This window comes from Procambarus clarkii, chromosome 34 (genome assembly GCF_040958095.1).
Source record: "Procambarus clarkii isolate CNS0578487 chromosome 34, FALCON_Pclarkii_2.0, whole genome shotgun sequence".
NCBI lineage: Eukaryota > Metazoa > Arthropoda > Malacostraca > Decapoda > Cambaridae > Procambarus > Procambarus clarkii.
The window spans coordinates 36,720,673-36,733,537 of NC_091183.1; the positions used below are offsets into that span (position 1 = coordinate 36,720,673).

The window sequence follows — 12,865 nt, forward strand, 5'->3', positions numbered from 1 at the left end:
GTGTGTGTGCCAAGGAAGATTTGACCTTGTACCAAGGCAACATTAAGATGATAGAGTTCCAGAGCCCCACTGTGTCCTGGTTAGTGACTACCTACTGGTTCTCAAGACTGCTGTATGACAGGGAAGGGAGGACACTGTAACTAGCATTTAGAAGAGGGGTAGAAGGGGGAAAGATTCAGAGAGAAATTAACCTGGACATGACGAATCTTGTCTCTAAACCCATCCACGGACGAACATACAGTGCTTCAGGGCCGAAAGACAAAAGATCAGGGAAAGCATTCAGTGACTGTTGGACACATGACTGATATAAAATGTACAGTAAAGGTATGAATAACATTTACAAACATGTGAAGGAGGCCTTCCGGACACTGTACACATGTGTGGGGGCCCATTCACGTGTGTGGGGCTCATTCACATGTGTGGGGCCCAGCCTTCGAAACCCCCCCATACAGAAAAAAAAGGAAGGCAACGAGGCTCGTACCAGGTTATCTTGAGGTTATCTTGAGATGATTTCGGGGCTTTTAGTGTCCCCGCGGCCCGGTCCTCGACCAGGCCTCCACCCCCAGGAAGCAGCCCGTGACAGCTGACTAACTCCAAGGTACCTATTTACTGCTAGGTAACAGGGGCATTCAGGGTGAAAGAAACTTTGCCCATTTGTTTCTGCCTCGTGCGGGAATCGAACCCGCGCCACAGAATTACGAGTCCTGCGCGCTATCCACCAGGCTACGAGGCCCCAGAACTGTGAGAAGCTGGCAGACCTCAATCTTATCACACGTCAAGAGGAAACGGAATCGAGGAGACGTGATAACGACATAACAGATTCTAAGGACAATCAACACGTACAAGGTACAGTAGAACAGGCGGACATTGTGGAAACCTGAGGTGTAGACGAGTCTTTGGCACGATAAAAAATAACTTTATTCAGCATAAGAGGCGAGAGGAAGTGGATCGAACTAAAGGGATATAAAAAGAACCTTTTATAACATATTTTAAAAAAGTATGTGTAAAGAAAATGAAAAAAACAAAAAAAAACTCCAAACCAAAAAACTCAACTCGCTACCTGGAATACAAATTTCCAAGTAGCACCGGCTATGGTGAGCCCGCAGAGTTAGAAGGGTACCTCACCGCTCACCAATTTCTCGGCAGGGAAACAGTAAAGCAAGAGTGGCAGCACCTCACAATATCTGTGTTGATGTAAACATGTGAGTTATAAACACACACATGTTATTAACATGTTAAGTGAGTGAGGTGTCACAGGAGAGGACACAAGAGGCGAGCATCTCCTTAGGAAATCCCAGACTTCCGGCCGTATTGACTCGCCCTCACACTTAGTCATCCTCTGAGTACTCTCTGAGACCCTACACCTTACACTTTGCCAATGCACAAACACTAAATATTAATATCTATCTATCTATCTATCTATCTATCTATCTATCTATCTATCTATCTATCTATCTATCTATCTATCTATCTATTTATCTCAAGGTGTGTGGCTTGGCTTATTACGTTTTTCGTTAGGCAAAACAGTTGCATTTTTTTACGGAGTGGAAAATGTATTGGCTGAATCTGAAACATTTGACCCTAAGCAACCCATCGAAGCTATCGAGGCCGGTCTAGGGGCAAACGTCGGTATTACGACTAATTTGACTAAAACCCTCATAGTTTTGACGGATTGGTTCATTCCGTTTAAAATGCGATGCCTTAAGTGAGAGGACAGGGTGTTTATACTCGAGCAGCAAGCGCGAGTCCCTCTTGTCGCTTTGTTTTGAACACTTTCTTCGTGCATAGTATGTGCTGCTGGTGAAGCAATCCCTCTTAACCCAGGTGGTGACGCAAGACTCTACGTCCTTCCTCCACCCTTGGTGGTGACGCAAAACTGCGTCATCCCGCCACCCACTTTGCTTCCTCCCTCCACCGCCGGTGGAGAAGCAAGACCATTCTGCCACATCATCCCTCTCTCCACTCTCAAACACCAAAGAAGATGATGTTAGCTGTTATAATACACCACACTTGGTTACACGTTAGGCCTAGTGCAACACTGGTTACGCTCTAGGCCTGATGCAACACTGGTTGTACCTTAGGCTGCGAGTAGCCGTGTCCAACAGCTTGGTTGACCAGTCCAGCAACCAGGAGGCCTGGTCGACGACCGGGCCGCGGGGACGCTGAGCCCCGGAAGCACCTCAAGGTAGCCTCAAGGTAGGCCGGGTGCCAGAGGGGTCTCGCTCCTTCCCGTTAATATTTGGTGTCAGTTGAAAGGTTACTTTGGTTCGTTTGGCAACACTGTTTTTGTTTACATTCTGGAGAGATCTGGTTCCTATCCGCTGTAGTCCCATTATGTCAGTTACCAATGTATGCGTTATTTTTGCTCAAACTTAACCTTATTTATTTATCTACACTTGTAACTTGTAAACAATATTCTTATTAACTTTGGTGTGAAGTGGGTAACAAAGGATACCAAAATGAACAAATAAGCAAATTTTGGGCTGGGCCGCGAATTTGTTTACATTTTGAAGCGACATCGTTCCTGTCTATTTAAGTCAGTGGATTTGCATAGTTGTTTTTGATGTTGATGGTTCTTTTATTACATTTTGGTGTTGTTGTTAATAAGATTTGTTATTAATTCATTTATTATAATTATTATTTGTTGTTCCCTTAATTATCATACATTTTCTTTATCTTTGCAGGTGAGTTATGGAGTGGAAGCGTCCAGCGCAGCAAGAAGACTTAGTGACAGTACGAGTCAGACTTGAATCCTCAGGAAAGGTTTAAGTCTCTTTTGAGTCCTCAGCAAAGGTTTAAGTCCCTTTTGAGTCCTCAGGAAAGGTTCCAGTTCCATTTGAGTCCTCAGGAAAGGTTCAAGTCCCATTTGAGTCCTCAGGAAAGGTTCAAGTCCCCTTTGAGTCCTCAGCAAAGGTTTAAGTCCCATTTGAATCTTCAGCAAAGGTTCCAGTTCCATTTGAGTCCTCAGCAAAGGTTCGCGTCCCATTTGAGTCCTCAGGAAAGGTTTAAGTCCCATTTGAGTCCTTAGCAAAGGTTTAAATCCCCTTTGAGTCCTCAGGAAAGGTTCAAGTCCTATTTGAGTCCTCAGGGAAAGCTCAAGTCCTATTTGAGTCCTCAGGAAAGGTTTAAGTCCCCTTTGAGTCCTCAGGAAAGGTTCAAGTCCCATTTGAGTCGTCAGAGACGCCTCGTGCCACACTGCACGAGTCTATTTACGCTCAAGGCCTGGTGTTACATCAGCGCCATCTTGACTACCTTTACGTGACCATCGACACTTGAGAGGAGAGTTTGATATGTTGAGTGTTTTACCATGGGAGTGTGTGTACTTATCCATCAGTGGTTCTTCCCGTGTCTCTGATCACATGGGAGTGATGCATATCTATTCCCCGTCTCCTTGGGCCAGATTCACGAAGCAGTTACGCAAGCACTTACGAACTTGTACATCTTTTTTTATCAGTCTTTGGCGGCTTTGTTTACATCTATTAAACAGTTAATGGTCTCCGAAGCACCAGGAGGCTGTTTATAACAATGACAACAGTAGATTGGGAAGTTTCCATGCTTGTAAACTGTTTAATAAATGTAACCAAAGCCGTCAAAGATTGAGAAAAGATGTACAGGTTCGTAAGTACTTGCGTAACTGTTTCGTGAATCTGGCCCCCTTGACTCTTGTATCTCGTGCTTTGCTGAAATATTTTGACGTTCGAGTTAAATTTTTACATCTAAAAATTTTGCCCCGAGGGGCGAGTTTATTGGACAGCGCCACTGGGGAGCCGGTCGGCCGAGCGGACAGCACGCTGGACTTGTGATCCTGTGGTCCTGGGTTCGATCCCAGGCGCCGGCGAGAAACAATGGGCAGACTTTATTTCACCCTATGCCCCTGTTACCTAGCAGTAAAATAGGTACCTGGGTGTTAGTCAGCTGTCACGGGCTGCTTCCTGGGGGTGGAGGCCTGGTCGAGGACCGGGCCGCGGGGACACTAAAAAGCCCCGAAATCATCTCAAGATAATCTCTCAAGGAATCCTGTGAGTGGACACACTGCCAAAGCACAGCATGTACAACAGTCCCCAATAGGAAGAAACCCCGTTGGGTTGTTTCATCCTGTCACTTGTACCCAGACAGCTGGGACTTCAAGTTCTGTCTCGAATGTGGCCTTAATGTTGTCGACGAAGGTGGTTTCCGCCACTTCTCCTTTCATTGCATTCCACTGACTGACCACCCGTACAGTCCTGCACATGGGAGGGCTTGTGTGTGTGTGTGTGTGTGTGTGTGTGTGTGTGTGTGTGTGTGTGTGTGTGTGTGTGTGTGTGTGTGTGTGTGTGTGTGTGTATACACATAACAGCTACACAAAGCCCCAGTATGACCCGAGGTTGTTGACTGTAAATGTATACACGTCTAGATCGTGTGTGTGTGGTATCTAGCAGCATTATCTCAGTATTTCCTGCTGGCTAGCTGATGTGTGTGTGTGTGTGTGAGTGTGAGTGTGTGTGTGTGTGTGTGTGTGTGTGTGAGGGGGGATGTTAGGGAGATAGCAGTGAGACCTTCGCCAGATTGTTTCCTCAATGAGAGTCTTAGTGAGAGATCCACCCCTCACTTCCCTCAGTCTCCCACACCAACTCCAGCCACTATCACCACAGCATCTCAACCAGTTTCATCTTCGATCTCCTGGTGATGCTGCTGGAGGTCAAGATTCATCCCGTGTTAAACTTCGCCCATCTTCTGTTACTCTTTACAGTTCTAAGTACGTGGGAGAGTGTGTACAGGTCGTCCTGCACACGGGAGAGTGTGTACAGGTCGTCCTGTACATGGGAGAGGGTGTACAGGTCGTCCTGTACATGGGAGAGTGTGTACAGGTCGTCCTGCACACGGGAGAGTGTGTACAGGTCGTCCTGTACATGGGAGAGTGTGTACAGGTCGTTCTGTACATGGGAGAGGGTGTACAGGTCGTCCTGTACATGGGAGAGTGTGTATAGGTCGTCCTGTACATGGGAGAGTGTGTACAGGTCGTTCTGTACATGGGAGAGGGTGTACAGGTCGTCCTGTACATGGGAGAGTGTGTACAGGTCGTCCTGTACATGGGAGAGTGTGTACAGGTCGTTCTGTACATGGGAGAGTGTGTACAGGTCGTCCTGTACATGGGAGAGTGTGTACAGGTCGTTCTGTACATGGGAGAGGGTGTACAGGTCGTTCTGTACTTGGGAGAGTGTGTATAGGTCGTCCTGTACATGGGAGAGTGTGTACAGGTCGTCCTGTACATGGGAGAGTGTGTATAAGTCGTCCTGTACATGGGAGAGTGTGTATAAGTCGTCCTGTACATGGGAGAGTGTGTATAAGTCGTTCTGTACATGGGAGAGTGTGTACAGGTCGTTCTGTACAGGGGAGAGTGTGTACAGGTCGCTCTGTACATGGGAGAGTGTGTATAAGTCGTCCTGTACATGGGAGAGTGTGTATAAGTCGTTCTGTACATGGGAGAGTGTGTACAGGTCGTCCTGTACATGGGAGAGTGTGTATAAGTCGTTCTGTACATGGGAGAGTGTGTACAGGTCGTCCTGTACATGTGAGTGTATGTGTTGGTCGTTCTGTACATGGGAGAGTGTGTACAAGTCGTGCTGTACATGGGAGAGTGTGTACACGTCGTTCTGTACATGGGAGAGTGTGTGTTAGTCGTCCTGTACATGGGAGAGTGTGTATTAGTCGTGCTGTACATGGGAGAGTGTGTATAAGTCGTCAGGTACATGGGAGAATGTGTATTAGTCGTCCTGTACATGGGAGAGTGTGTACAGGTCGTCCTGTACATGGGAGAATGTGTATTAGTCGTCCTGTACATGGGAGAGTGTGTACAGGTCGTCCTGTACATGGGAGAGTGTGTACAGGTCGTCCTGTACATGGGAGAGTGTGTACAGGCCCAGGGAGGGGGAGAGGATCTTCCATATTTGGCTAGATATATATATGCCAACCAGTTCGGGTTTAACCATAAACCGGTTTTCATGTTGCTAGTCTACCGGGAACCGGTTCTGAGAGGAGACCACGTGGCGCGAAGCGCTTGAGTGATGTGTGTGTGTGTGTATCTGTCTGTGTCGCTAAGGTGTCGCTATCATTCTTGCTAGGCTGCTGACTATCTTAGCACCTGCTGACAGCCAGGTGTCAGTCCCTGAGGGTTCCCCGCTGACTGCGGCTGACGGAGACGAGACAGCGCTTACTGTAGTTCCTCGGAGGGCCACCCTTCACTTCCTGACGCGGGCTCCCAACACGACAGTATTTGGCTGTTTGCTCTGGTGTCAGGTGTGTGTGGCGTGGGTGGGGGAGGGAGGCTGTGTGAGGTGAGGGTGGGGTGTCAGGTGTGTGGTGTTAGCTATGCTGTGTCACCTGTGGTGGCAGGTGGCAGGTTAGTTAGCGGTGAAATTGGTTATTAGCAGTAGGCTTTAGGTGCTATCCTGGGCAGATTGGGCCATTATCCGCGGTGCTTGATCAATACCCCTCACCCACCAGCTGTGTCACCCACCAGCTGTGTCATCCACCATCTGTGTCACCCACCACCACCTGTGTCACAAGTTAATCATTTAAACAGCCAGATGTAAGTGTTTGCGTAGTTAGAAGTTGTTAGTCCAACACTACATATTCGTACGTTTGAGCAAACAGTTGGAATAAGTTGTATCATCTTAATATGATGGACTAGGATAATTACTGTGTCTCATAACTTGTGGAGTGGCAGGATGAGACATAGAACTTGAACATAGAACATACAACATACATATGAAGGTCACATATGTAATCTTCACCATTCATGCTAGCTCTGACTTCCCTGCACCATCTCTCGTTTCATACACACACACACACACCCGTGTGTGTATGTGTGTGTGTGTGTGTGTGTGTGTGTGTGTGTGTGTGTGTGTGTGTGTGTGTGTGTGTGTGTGTGTGTGTGTGTGTGTGTGGACTCACCTAATTGTGCTTGCGGGGGTTGAGCTCTGGCTCTTTGGTCCCGCCTCTCAACCGTCAATCAACTGGTGTACAGATTCCTGAGCCTATTGGGCTCTATCATATCTACATTTGAAACTGTGAATGGAGTCAGCCTCCACCACATCACTTCCTAATGCATTCCATTTGCTAACTACTCTGACACTGAAAAAGTTCTTTGTTCTGTGTGTGGTTCTGTGTGTGTGTGCAAACAAGTTCTGTGTGTGTGTGTGTGTGTGTGTGTGTGTGTGTGTGTGTGTGTGTGTGTGTGTGTGTGTGTGTGTGTGTTCACACCCCCTCCTCCCTCCTGGTTGGTATTTCAAGGCCCATCGCGTGTCACTTGCTAATAAGAATTGTTAAGAAGAAAGGTTACAATCTGTTCCTTAATTCAGTGACCTATTACCTATTTCTTTGCCATCCCTCCCCCCTCCCCGCTCCTATTTTATGACCCCTTCACCCCACTATTATGTGTCCCCTTTCAAGCGGTAAAGACGTGGTAGAGTTTATGATGTACTCGTCACTCGGGGTCTTTGTGGTTAATGACCTCTGGGTGTGTACAGTAAATGGGTGGTGATGCAAGGTACGCTTGACCTTGTCTCTCTCTCTCTCTCTCTCTCTCTCTCTCTCTCTCTCTCTCTCTCTCTCTCTCTCTCTCTCTCTCTCTCTCTCTCTCTCTCTCTCTCTCTCTCTCTCTCCTGCCCATCATTATGTTGCCTTTACACTCTCCTCGTTAGCTATATGACCTCTTCTCTCGTTAATGGTCTGTCCTGTCTCCCGTCTCCTCTTTCTTGTCACACACTATCATCCACCCCTCCCCTGTCACTATCACCCCTCCCCCAGTCAATATCACACCTCCCCAGTCACTATCACACCCTCCCCAGTCACTATCACCCCCCCAGTCACTATCACACCCTCCCCAGTCACTATCACACCCTCCTCAGTCACTATCACCCTCCCAGTCACTATCACCCTCCCAGTCACTATCGTCCTCTCATCCCCCCCTCTCCCCTGAACCCGGAAGCTGTAACCTGCACATTTCACTTCCGCTAAGTCATAAGGAATACTTTTCCTCTCAGTCGGTGATGAAAGATGAGAGTTCAAAGGACTCTGGAGAGATGACAGGTACAGCCCGGGCAGGCGGAAGCTTGATATATGGGTCAGATATGCTTCACCCTCCTCCCCCCCCCTACCTCCCTCTACCCATCTGCTGGCCCAGTACGTCAACCCGTCCTCACATCAAGTCCATTCCATCCAGCGGTCGACCCCCAAAGACACATATATATCAATTTTACAATATTGTTCGTTCAAAATATAAATTTGTTTTGGAGGACGGGCTGAGTATTTAGAGAGGTGTGCTTCGGTCAGAGGGTGTGAACGATACATTGTTTGATTAGATTTGAAAGTTATTGTTGGGTGTGACGATGTAGTGGTAGTTGACTGGGGTGTTTAAGGTCATTGGTGTGACCCCTGGGAGAGGTCACACACACACGCACACACACACACACACACACACACACACACACACACACACACACACACACACACACACACACACACACACACACACACACACACACACGGAAGAGTCACGGCCTCAGAGTGGTAATTTTCCACTGCCCAGCGGTGCACTGGCTTCCGTTGAATATTGGGAGAGGAGTAATTATTTTAGTATCCTTCAATTCTTCCTTTAAGGTGGTGGAGGCCAAGACCGTCAGTAGTTTCAAAGCGTTATATGACAAAGAGTGCTGGGAAGACGGGACACCACGAGCGTAGCTCTCATCCTGTAACTACACTTAGGTAATTACACTTAGGTAATTACACACACACACACACACACACACACACACACACACACACACACACACACACACACACACACACACACTCACACACTCACACACTCACACACACACACACACACACACACACACACACACACACACACACACACACACACACACACACACAGGCAGGCAGGAGTAAGCGGAAAGGCCCTAGTATGGGTGAAGAACTACCTAACAGGAAGGAGCCATGCAGAGGGTAATGGTAAGGGGCGAAAAGTCGGACTGGCGAACAGTAACAAGTGGAGTACCTCAAGGATCGGTGCTGGGACCAATCCTCTTTCTAATTTACGTAAATGATATGTTTACAGGAGTGGAATCATACATGTCAATGTTTGCAGATGACGCAAAATTAATGAGAAGAGTTGTGACAGACGAGGATTGTAGGATCCTCCAAGAGGACTTAAACAGGCTGCAGAGATGGTCAGGGAAATGGCTACTGGAGTTTAACACCAGTAAATGTAAAGTTATGGAAATGGGATCAGGTGACAGGAGACCAAAGGGACAGTACACAATGAAGGGGAACAGCCTACCTGTAACGATTCGAGAAAGAGACCTGGGAGTGGATGTGACACCTAATCTAACTCCTGAGGCACATATAAATAGGATAACGACAGCAGCGTACTCTACACTGGCGAAAATTAGAACTTCATTCAGAAACCTAAATGAGGAAGCTTTTAGGGCGCTTTACACTGCCTACGTGAGACCCGTCTTAGAGTATGCCGCGCCATCATGGAGCCCCCACCTGAAGAAACACATAAAGAAACTGGAGAAGGTTCAGAGGTTTGCGACGAGGCTTGTCCCAGAGCTACGAGGGATGGGATATGAAGAGCGGCTGAAGGAACTGAACCTTACGACACTAGAGAAAAGAAGGGAGAGAGGAGATATGATAGGGACATATAAAATACTCAGGGGAATTGACAAAGTGGAAATAGATGAAATGTTCACACGTAATAATAACAGAACGAGGGGACATGGGTGGAAACTGGAAACTCAGATGAGTCACAGAGATGTTAGGAAGTTTTCTTTTAGCGTGAGAGTAGTAGAAAAATGGAATGCACTTGGGGAACAGGTTGTGGAAGCAAATACTATTCATACTTTTAAAACTAGGTATGATAGGGAAATGGGACAGGAGTCATTGCTGTAAACAACCGATAGCTAGAAAGGCGGGATCCAAGAGTCAATGCTCGATCCTGCAAGCACATATAGGTGAGTACATATAGGTGAGTACACACACACACACACACACACACACACACACACACACACACACACACTCACACACTCACACACTCACACACACACACACACACACACACACACACACACACACACACACACACACACACACACACACACACACACACACACACACACACACACAACTAGGTGAGTACACACTAAGAGGTTCACCTGGGGCCAGATTCACGAAGCAGTTATGCAAGCACTTACGAACGTGTACATCTTTCCTCGATCTTTGACGGCTTTGGTTACATTTATTAAACAGTTTACAAGCATGAAAACTTCCCAATCAACTGTTGTTATTGTTATAAACAGCCTCCTGGTGCTTCGGAGCTCATTAACTATTTAATAATTGTAAACACAGCCGCCAAAGATTGAGAAAAGATGTACAGGTTCGTAAGTGCTTGCGTAACTGCTTCGAGAATTTGGAACCCCCTAGCACTTAAGTTTGGAGGTTGTCTGGGAAGGTAAGCCATACTCCACAGGTTAGAACACTTGTGTTTATACCTGCCTGTCTTCATCACCTGTTGTCAGTTGCCTACTTAGTGTGTCTGTGTCTGTTTGTCGCCCCTACACATCTGGTTGATGGGGTTCTGGGAGTTCTTCTACTCCCCAAGCCCGGCCCGAGACCAGGCTCGACTTGTGAGAGTTTGGTCCACCAGGCTGATGCTTGGAGCGGCCCGCAGGCCCACATATACCTGGTTGATGGGGTTGTGGGAGTTCCTCTACTCCCCAAGCCCGGCTCGAGGCCACTGGCTTGACTTGTAAGAGTTTGGTCCACCAGGTTGATGCTTGGAGCGGCCCGACCCACATACCCACCACAGCCCGGTTGGTCCGGCACTCCTTGGAGAAAATGATCTAGTTTTCTCTTGAAGATGTCCACACCAACCTGTACCATCTCTCACGGCTGCTCTCATCTTAGTGTACACATTGTCCTCGTCACCTCCAAGTGGACAGTAGTCAAGACCACTTTGCTGGTACCATTATATCGTTACTCACACTCTTGGCGGCTCGTAGACAAAATTAGCTAGAATTTGGCATAAGAGAAAGACTTGCCAGGTTATCTCCACGTCTTGGCTCTTGACAGGGGTCGCTGATAGACCTGTCATCTTGCCCGTGACGTAAGCTAGTGCCCCCCCTCCCCCTCCCCCTCTCCGTGCCACCGTGGCGTGCACTGATAAGTCTATCTGAGCCGTGACGTAGTACTCCTGTGGTCGTCCGTTGCTCCTGGTGATTGGTCGTTGCTCCAGGTGATTGGTCGTTGCTCCAGGTGATTGGTGATTGTAAGCCTCTACGTGAGGTACTCGCAGGCTTGTGCTGGCGGGGAGATTGAGCTTCGGCTCTTTGGTCCAGAGGCGCTACACGGTGAGTCTTGGACTCAGGACTCACAGACTCACGGTGAGTCTTGGGCAGGTTTCTGGAAGAGTGACATTTCCTCTGTGGTTGCATTGGATTAAAGGAGGTGGTCCTGCCAAGGACTTTGATATAACGAGCTGTAATAACACAGTTTATGTGGCTGGAGGAAGTGACCAAGAGAGAGAGAGAGAGAGAGAGAGAGAGAGAATGTGTAATGCAAATGATAAGAAATATCAGTTGGGAGTCAACATTAGACAAGCGACGGTTAGGAAGGCGGGGTCCAAGAGCTACCAGCTCCATTTTGCAGCCACAGATATTAATCCCATACACATTAATTATTTATTTATTTATATACAAGAAGGTACATTGGGTTTGTGAGAATACATAGCATAGTATTTACAATCTTGTAAAGCCACTAGTACACGCAGCGTTTCGGGCAGGTCCTTAATCTAACAGATAATTTTAAGTAGGTAAATTCTAGCAGAATTAATAAAATGATAACAGATACATTGCAAGAAAAAAATGAGATGAGAGAGATTAGTGGGTATATTGAAGCACATTGGTACATTAAAGCTCTGATTGATTGAATTGACAGCTTGATTGGTAATTTAAACGAAGATTAATAGACACCATACAGCAGATTGAAAGCACATATAAGAAGACAGCAATAATCACAATTGTAAAGTTGTTTGGATTGGGTACATATGAAGATTGGGAGATTGGGTAGCACTAGACAACACTAAACACTAGCACATACACATATACACACACACGCATACACATACACACATGGAATGTGTGTATGGATGTGTGGATGAAATGCATTAGGCAGTGATGTGGTGGAGGGTGACTCCACACACAGTTTCAAATGTAGATATGATAGAGCCCAATAGGCTCAGGAATCTGTACACAAGTTGATTGACAGTTGAGAGGCGGGACCAAAGAGCCGAAGCTCAACCCCCGCAAGCACAACTAGGTGAGTACACACACACACACACACACACACACACATACACACACACACACACACACACACACACACACACACACACACACACACACACACACACACATATCTAGGAGTTGATATCACACCAAACCTGTCGTGTGATATCAAACTTTATAGCTTGATATCATGTATAGTGACAACTGTGGCTGTGTACATGTTGTGTACCTGGGGCCGTAGTGATGTGTTTTTGTTTTGTTTACAGGTGAGGAAATGTTATTGGTGGTGGCGTCACGAAGCCTCAAACTTATGCTGGCGAGGTAAGTGATGTTATCATCCGATGTTATCATCCAACAGTCAGTTACAGCTGCTGTGTCAGGTTAGTCCACTACGGGATCACCATAGCCCGTGCTACTTAGAACGTTTTGTTCCCAGTAGCTGAATCTAAAACAACACCCACCAACAGGTATTATGATATCATGTCAGAGGAAGACTTTGTGGCCCTCCCAGTGGGGATAAAATCCTTGAGGTC

At 47.1% G+C, this 12,865-nt stretch overlaps 1 protein-coding gene across 4 annotated transcripts in view; it reads left to right on the forward strand.

The window, feature by feature from the left end:
* The window catches only part of LOC123762041 (uncharacterized), a 96,217-nt gene that overhangs the window by 16,448 nt on the left and 66,904 nt on the right, over positions 1-12,865 (forward strand). For 2 of the 4 annotated variants that reach the window (XM_069335825.1, XM_069335827.1), the window contains exon 2: positions 12,599-12,653. The exons of the other annotated variants lie outside the window; for them this stretch is intronic. The gene's annotated coding sequence lies outside the window, so the exon portion shown is untranslated. The remainder of the gene's footprint in view (positions 1-12,598; positions 12,654-12,865) is intronic. 4 annotated transcript variants of the gene reach the window in all.